Raw genomic sequence first — 7,982 nt, 5'->3', positions numbered from 1 at the left:
TTCATTAGATGCATTTTTGTAAGCCAAGATCTCATCTAATTCTTTCTAGTCGGTTATTTTCTTTCCGGAAATTCGTGCTATTTGTTTGCGATATTTTCTCGCAGCATCAATTATTTCCTAGTTTATGGTTATTTTCTTTCCGAAAATAACTACCGTTATCTCTCACAAAGTCAACTTGACAATCCGCCAATATTGCTATAATTGTCGTAAGTAATGATGGCAAAGTCTACATTTTCTCAAATCACTTAACTCTATTTCTTCAAAAAGCTTGGAGACGAATATGGTGGATTTCTTTCCTTACACCTATTTCGAAATTTTAATCAATATCTCATCAATTTTCATCATGATCGAATGAGATATTGAAACAAAATTAAGTTTTTGTATCTCTTCATATTCCTTCAAAGCATGGCAAGTTTTTTTTCTTCAACTGCATGCTTCCCTTTGTTATTCGTTGTGCCATGTTCATCCGGCACAGTCATTTGATCAAATCAAATTGTCCTCATAGTATTTTTAGCTTTCTGATGTCATCACAATATGTCATGTATTTGCAATGGCACTGATCGTTTGTGGCATCTCACAGATACTGTCACGCACTTAATGCTATCAATATTTTCTTTGCCCATTATCCGCGGCAAAATCCTTATTTATCATATCATGAAATTATATTTTCCTCTTTCAGCAATATTCAATCCCGAGTATTGTTTCTAAACAATTTAACACCCTGAATATATTATGTGTTATCTCATATTTTCTTCCCAAAACCCTTCATTCCAAAAATATCTCCGGGATTTGACTCAATCCCAAAATTCTTTCTTTTTCTCAAACCTTTGGTTTTCATCCTGCTATGCTCTGTTGAAGAAGGCTGCTATAAAAATAAAATAAAAACAAATATATGCATTTTCTTGTGAAAGCCAGCCGTGAGAAAAGAGTGCAATAGTTCATCGTCAAAGATTAAATACAGCAGCAAGCAGTCAAGCTACAAAGTTGGGGTTTCAAGAATTTTTTTTTTTCAAGTTGCACACTACAATTCTTTCCGTGTCCAACTTGAGTGGGGGTGTTGGAATATGGTACGTATACAACGTGAATCAAGTTAGCAGAGAAGTTTTTTGGAAGATTTAGTCATCTAGTAATTCAAGTATTGTAGCTAGAGTCTGTTACTAGGTTAACTGTTTAATGTTTATCTTAACATCATAATTCCTATAAATAGGAATTAATAATGTATTTGTAAATCAATCAATCATCTCCAGTATTGAGCAACAATCTAATTCACCCTACGGGGTTCATCCGTGGACGTAGGCGTTAGTGCCGAACCACGTTAAACATTGTCTTTCTTTACAGTTTTGGTATGTAGATTTTCTTGTTTATCTTTTGTTATATCATTGATTTATTCTTGTATTCTCTGCTATCATCAATGATATTCATCTTAGATTTGTTCTACATATCAAAATCTAAGAGAAGAAGAAGTTGTTGCTGAGGAGAGAATCAGATCGAATTGAGGGTTTTCAATCGAGAAGAGGAGATAACAAGATGATTTTGGTGTGAACAGCAGGAATTGGAGGTGGGTTTGTGCCAAATTTGATGGTGAAGCAGAAATATGTGTTGATTTCCTCAGGAAAGGGCAGATGAACAATTAGGGTTTCAGTTGAGAAGAAACTAGGTTCAGCAAATGGGGATCTGTAATGGATGAAGTCTGAACTGGAGATGAGAATTGATTAATGAGAAGTGGTGGCTGATCTAGATTGAGTCTGAGATGCAATGGATGCAGCTGAGATGTTCCTGCAACAATTGATTATGAGCTGAAATTGCAGGGAAGAGTATGAGGCAACTGAAGCTGAGATGAAACTGGGAGCTATAGAAGATGCAGTCAATCCATGGTGTTGGTTGTGGTTAGTTGTTGCAGGAATTGAATGTGTGGGTGTTACTGAAAACGCAGAGATGGAGCTTATGATTGTTTTGGTGCTGTGTCAGTGAATTCAGAGTTTGCAGCTGTGCTTTGGTGGTATTGCAGTGTTGCAGGGGTGTGTGGCTATGACAGTGGAATGTGGTAAGAGCTCAAAGAGGTGATAGCAGTTGTGGTCCTGAGATGATGCAGTAAGAATGCAGGAGTAGTCAGCTGGTCTTACTGCTACTGTTGGTGCCAATCGCAGTGACCAGCATATGGAGTTGAGCCTTGAGTTGAATGCCAAATGATACAGGGAAGTGATGCTTGTCTGTGTGCAATGAGCAAATCTGGAAATCGCAGGTGCAGTTTTGGTGGAGTTATCAAGCAATGGAGAAATGGGTATTGGTGTTGTTGAAGCGGCGACTGAGATGGAATTGGATTGGTCTGAGGTGGTTGTGAATTTGAATGGACTGCAATGTGTGAAGTGATGCTGATTGCCAAGGGTTATGGATGTATGAGCTACAGTGAACGCAGTGGATGATGCAGATTGAGGCTAGTTAGGTGATGGTTTTGCAGTTGGAAGTGGACTGTTTGGTACAGTGCTGATGTTGAGCAGATATGTGCCATGTGATGCTGTTGGTGGTTCTTTGTTGAGGTGTAGCTGCAGTTGGTAATGGGATGGTGATTGTTGAGCAGTGTAGCAGTGCTGCACAATGGTTGTGCACTAGAAGAGGAGCTATTATGCACAATGATTGTGCAGCAGTAGTATGGATGGACTGAGCTGTGTGATGCACCATCATTGTGCAACACACAGTTCTGGCTTGGGCAAGACTCTGGCCTGACAAGTCAGTTCAGTTAGACTCTGACTCAGCTGAGTTGTTTGAGTCAGCTTCTGAATCGGTCTGACTTTGACCGATTTGACCCAGTTTGACCGGTGACCGGGCGGACTTTGCCGGTCACCTGAGACACTATTCCGTCGACTTTTCCGGCCAGTTCCGACGATGTTTTTTGGGCAGAGTTTCTACATGGGTTTTTCTCACTTTTGGGCCACGTGGATTTTCATCTAATGGACTTTGAGGATTAGACCTAATTTTGGAACAAGAGAAGCATATAAATAGAAAACTCTTTCTCTAAACCTAGATATCTCCATCTTATATCTTATTCTACTACTTTTATCCTAGGGTTTTGAACATGATAGTCTTATTTCTTCTTGTTTATGAACTCCATGGATATGATTAGATAACTCTCTTTTGGTTAAGGAATAAGTTGGAATCCCAACCATGATATTTATGCAATGAATTAGTTTTGTCTCCATATTTTGTTGTTTATGATTCACTTTTAATATTGTTATATGATTTGAATGCATGTTTAGTCGAGTCGCGAATCGATTGAATTAGTTTTCATCTCTATTGCTAGATTAGGATTATTATACGCAAAAGTGATAATTCCTGATTGCAAGTAGCATAATTGTGATTATTGCTTGTAGTGATACATCCTAGTAGTCACAAGTGGATTATAACCTTTGTTAAAACGGATTAGTTCTTTTACACGTTTGTTTGCATTGATTAGTCTTATTTCATAGAACTTAATGTTTTTTGGGAGTTAAACTTAATTTTGCTTTTACACTTTAGGTTGCTTTCTAGGTAGAATTCACATTCGCATCTTTTAATGTGTTTGTTGATGACAAGAGGAAATTAGCGAGATATTCTTGCGATCAAGGTATCCTAGGACTTTTAATAAATTGAGATTAAATATCAATTCTAGTTATTGTTACAAATTCATGTTTGTGAATGAAAACTAATCCTTGACCAATATCTTCATCTTATTGATTTGCTTGTTTATTTCATTATTTGCTTTTAGTTTATTTTCCTTTACATAAAAATCAGAAATCCCCCTTGTTTATATAGGGAACCAAAACAATTTGACAACCTAGATCCTCTCTGTGGGAACGATCCTTTCTTACCCTTGCTATATTATTTATTTTGAGTTGTGAGAAAGTGTAATTTATTTTTGACGCATACGACAGCGATCAAATTTTGGCGCCGCTGCCAGGGAGGCAGCGGTTGTCACTTGTTTTTGGTTTCTTATTTTTTGTTTTGTTTTTGTTTTTGTTTTTATTTTTATTTTTATTTTCCGGTTGTTAACCTTGTTTTGAGAATCGTGTTTCAGGTACCAATTTCTATGGACGGAGCATATTGGAATGACGGATACGGTTTTCAACAACCTCAACAATATGGAAACTTCCAACCATTCCATGGGTATAATCAAAACCAATTTATTGGCTATGATCAATATCCTACGGAATATTGTGGTCCTCATACATATCAACAACCTTATGACGGGTATGTGTGCGAACAACCACAAGGATTGGAGGATTCTTATGCTCGTGAACAACGAGTCTCTAACTTTTTAGACAACTTTTCCAACTTTTTACGACAAGAGTTTCAAAAAGATAAAGAGGCTACAAATGAGCAACTCCAAGAACTTCGTGAAGGTATGGCTATCTTACGAAGAAGCATTGATGAATACAAGGAAGAAGGTATGAAGAAGAATTTTGTTTTCAAAGCAATAATTATTCTAATGTGCTTGTGGTGTGTGATGAATATTTGATTGATGCTAATATTGAAAAAGGCCGACCTTTGGGGACTTTCATTGATAATTGTGTAGCTAACTCAACTCTTGATCTTAATAATGATCATTCGCCTATTCAAAAGGATGAGTTTGAGGTTAGCAACACTAAATTCAGCGACAACCAATCTTATGTTAGTTATGAAACTGACGATGATTATGAAGATACGTCGTTTGAAGCAACTCATGGTGACATTACCCAAAGGTGTACAATGGAATTCTGGGATCAAGATGAAGATGAAAAGGACTATGATGACACTTGTGTAGATTACTCAAGCATTGATCTTAATAATGATCAAGAGCCTATTCAAAGGGTGGAGCTTGAGAATGCTGCATTTTTGAGTGTTCTAAAAAAGTTTCTTATAATAAAATTTGGATCCGCAAAAGAGTATGTGCCTTACAACGAAGAGGAGTGTGTTGAGAATGAAACCGTTATGACCAATATTGTGGAAGACCCAATTGAGTTTGCAAAGAATTGTAATGATGATGTTTATGTCGAGACTTTGGTTAAGGCAGAACGGATGAAGAATGGTTGCAAAGTTTGATAGAGGACCACAATATACAAGAGGTGAATAATTCACTTGAATTTTTCAAGGATGAAGAGGATTTCGTGCTAAAAGAGATTGTGCAAGGTTTGTCTAACCCTTTGCCTATTGTTTCTTCTCCTTTACCTCTTATTGGTTTAACTATATGTGCTTCGGAAACATTGTTAAGTGATTTTGTTTCTCGATTTCCGCCATTAGAGATACTTGATTTTCAAACTATGCAGATTTTGGAACAAGAAACCGTGGAAGTACCCGACTTATATATTCTTTATACACTTCCAAGTGTGGACAAGAATAAGTGTAGGGGAAGCTTTTATCGGTTAATAGCTTCGTTTATGTTTTATGTTACTAATATTTGTGTGAAGATAGTGTTTCCAAAACAGGTTCTATGGGAGGATCCCCAACTTTTCAGATTATTGGTGTATGGGGAATTCATCTTGCAAGTCGGGATGACGACTTTAAACCAAGCGCTAAGCGGGAGGAAACCCACTGGTTTTGTGTATCTATCTCTATCTTTTTATTTTTCAAGTCTTTTATCTTTATTTTCTTATTTTGGATATTTGCATATCAACACTCCAATTTTTAGAGATTTTTGAACAATTTAGAATAAACACTAGCCTTTCTAAGTAAATGGAATTTTTTCTTGACGATGAGGTATATATATTGGCTGAGTTGAGATTAGATGCCAACTAAATAACTTGTTTAGTGTTTATCCTCTATTGTTCAGAAATAGCTATGAGTTGGAGTATCATTTTTTATTATGCATTTTATTTTCTTATTGTGTATATATATCATGTTATAAGATTTCCCACCTTGACTTTCTTTGGACGATTCAATTTACATTGAGGACAATGTAAAGTTTAAGTGGGGGGAGTGTTCTCATATAGAGTTTTTTTTTTAGCCTTGTTAGTGTTCCCTTGTGTTGATACAAAAAAAAAAGATGATAAACTCCTAAGTCTAGCAACTTGTACCTTACACTAATGGAAACATCGTGGTTGTAGGAGTTGAGGAACCCATTAGTAGAGTCTATTCATATGAAAACGAACAAAATATAAGAATAAATAACATGTTAGTTGTCACCATATCTCGGAGTCGTCACCATATCACGTTCTATTTTTATTTTTCCATATTTATCTATTATTTCTCTAAGTGAATTGGTGGGGAACGAACATCGAATTGTTATCACTGCTAGGATGAAATAGAGTGATTGAGTTACTCCAAAAAAAATAAAAATAAAAAAGACCGACCAACTGACCAAAAGGAATAAATATGACACTTGGATAAAGCAATATGTGTGTGTTCTCCCTGTATCCGTCGCCTAAGCAAGCGTGGAGTGCAGGATCCAAGGGAACTATCATGTAATCTGCTGACAAGAAATATGCGCTTGGATCCACAAGATCCAATCATGATGTCATTGCAAAAAAAAAGGAAAAAAAAAAAGAAAAAAAACATTATTATTGTGTTGAATAAAATCGATCACTGGTTCCCTTGTATATGCCAGTGAATTGATCTAGAATTAAGTTTGTCGACCGTTGGTTCCCTTGTATATGCCAGCTATGTTGATATTAGTATTCAGACCAGTAGCTCAATCCAATAGGATTTTTAGGTTTGTTTTGGCAGTGACCTTCAGACAGATATGGGAAACATCGTTCACCTTAGTCAACAGTTCGTCACCATCTACTTTCTATATCCATCTTCTTAATCTTTTCATGTGAGTGTGGTTGATTAGATTCCGAGTATTGTGGTTGTGTTCAACTCTCTGATTAAGCTATATTACTAATTTATGAATGAATTGGATTCGAAAGTGGGTACTTCCTCCTGTAATCATTGATTGTATGCCATCGAATAAAAAATGTTTAGTGCCATAAACTTTTCACAAGTAGCTGGATTTTGGAAGAAAAGGTTTTGTAGGTAGACCTCTCGTAAACCTTCACGAGACTATAACTCGTCCACTAGGGACACCTAGAGGTTTAAAGGCCTGTTATTCATGATTAGAGTAACCGTATCCTCGACGAGACGGAATTGTATGTATGTTTTATAATTATTTTTGTTTGATTTGCTCGAGGACTAGCAAAGTCTAAGTGTGGGGGAATTTGATAGGTGTCATAAACACCTAGATTTATTATCTATTGTTTATGCTTTCTTTGCTATTTTTCTTGTAAATTATGTATCTTATGATTGTATTTGAGTTTTATAGCTACTTTGGGGTCATATGGAGGAAAAGAAGAAGAAATTACACAATTTGAACAAGAAGGGCATAATTGTCATTTCTGGGCAAACACTATCTGGAGCCCAGTGGTAGGCCTCAAAGATATTATATTTAAATGCAAAATGGTCCCCGGCAGCGGCGCCAAAAACTTGGTGGGCCCGGAGGAGTGTATAAAATTAAGCGCAATGAAACGCAAGCCTACAGTAATACCGCAAGTGCACGGTCGTCGGTTGTAGCTCGTGCAAGTACGGGTCGATCCACAGAGACTGGGTGTGTTTGGAGTTCTCTAGCTATTTTGGGCTCTAATTTGTTGTTGGTTAACTATGAAGCCTTTTGGGCTTTGGGCTTAGGGTACCTTTGGATTATAGGCTTGTTGTCTTAATGAAATGAACTGAGCTTGGTAACAGTGAACTGGGCCTTGGGATTGAATTTGGGCTTGGGCTTAGTGTAATGAACTGAGCCTGGTAACAGTGAACTGGGCCTTAGACCTTAATGATGATCTGGGCCTTTGAGGAACTGAACTTCAGTTTTGATTTAGCTAGGCCTTTAGTGGACTGAACTTGAGCTCTGACGAGGAAGCAGCAGCAGCAGTAGGACTTAGGCCTTAACCAGCTGCAGCAACAGCAGCTGCAGCATAAGGCAACAGCAGGGGAAGCAACAGCAGCAGTAGCACAAGCAGTGGAAGGGAGGCAGCAACAGGGCAAAACAAGGCAAGAGG

This window comes from Papaver somniferum, unplaced genomic scaffold (assembly GCF_003573695.1).
Source record: "Papaver somniferum cultivar HN1 unplaced genomic scaffold, ASM357369v1 unplaced-scaffold_41, whole genome shotgun sequence".
Lineage (NCBI taxonomy): Eukaryota > Viridiplantae > Streptophyta > Magnoliopsida > Ranunculales > Papaveraceae > Papaver > Papaver somniferum.
The sequence above is the reverse complement of the archived record's forward strand: the minus strand, read 5'-3'. Positions refer to the sequence as shown.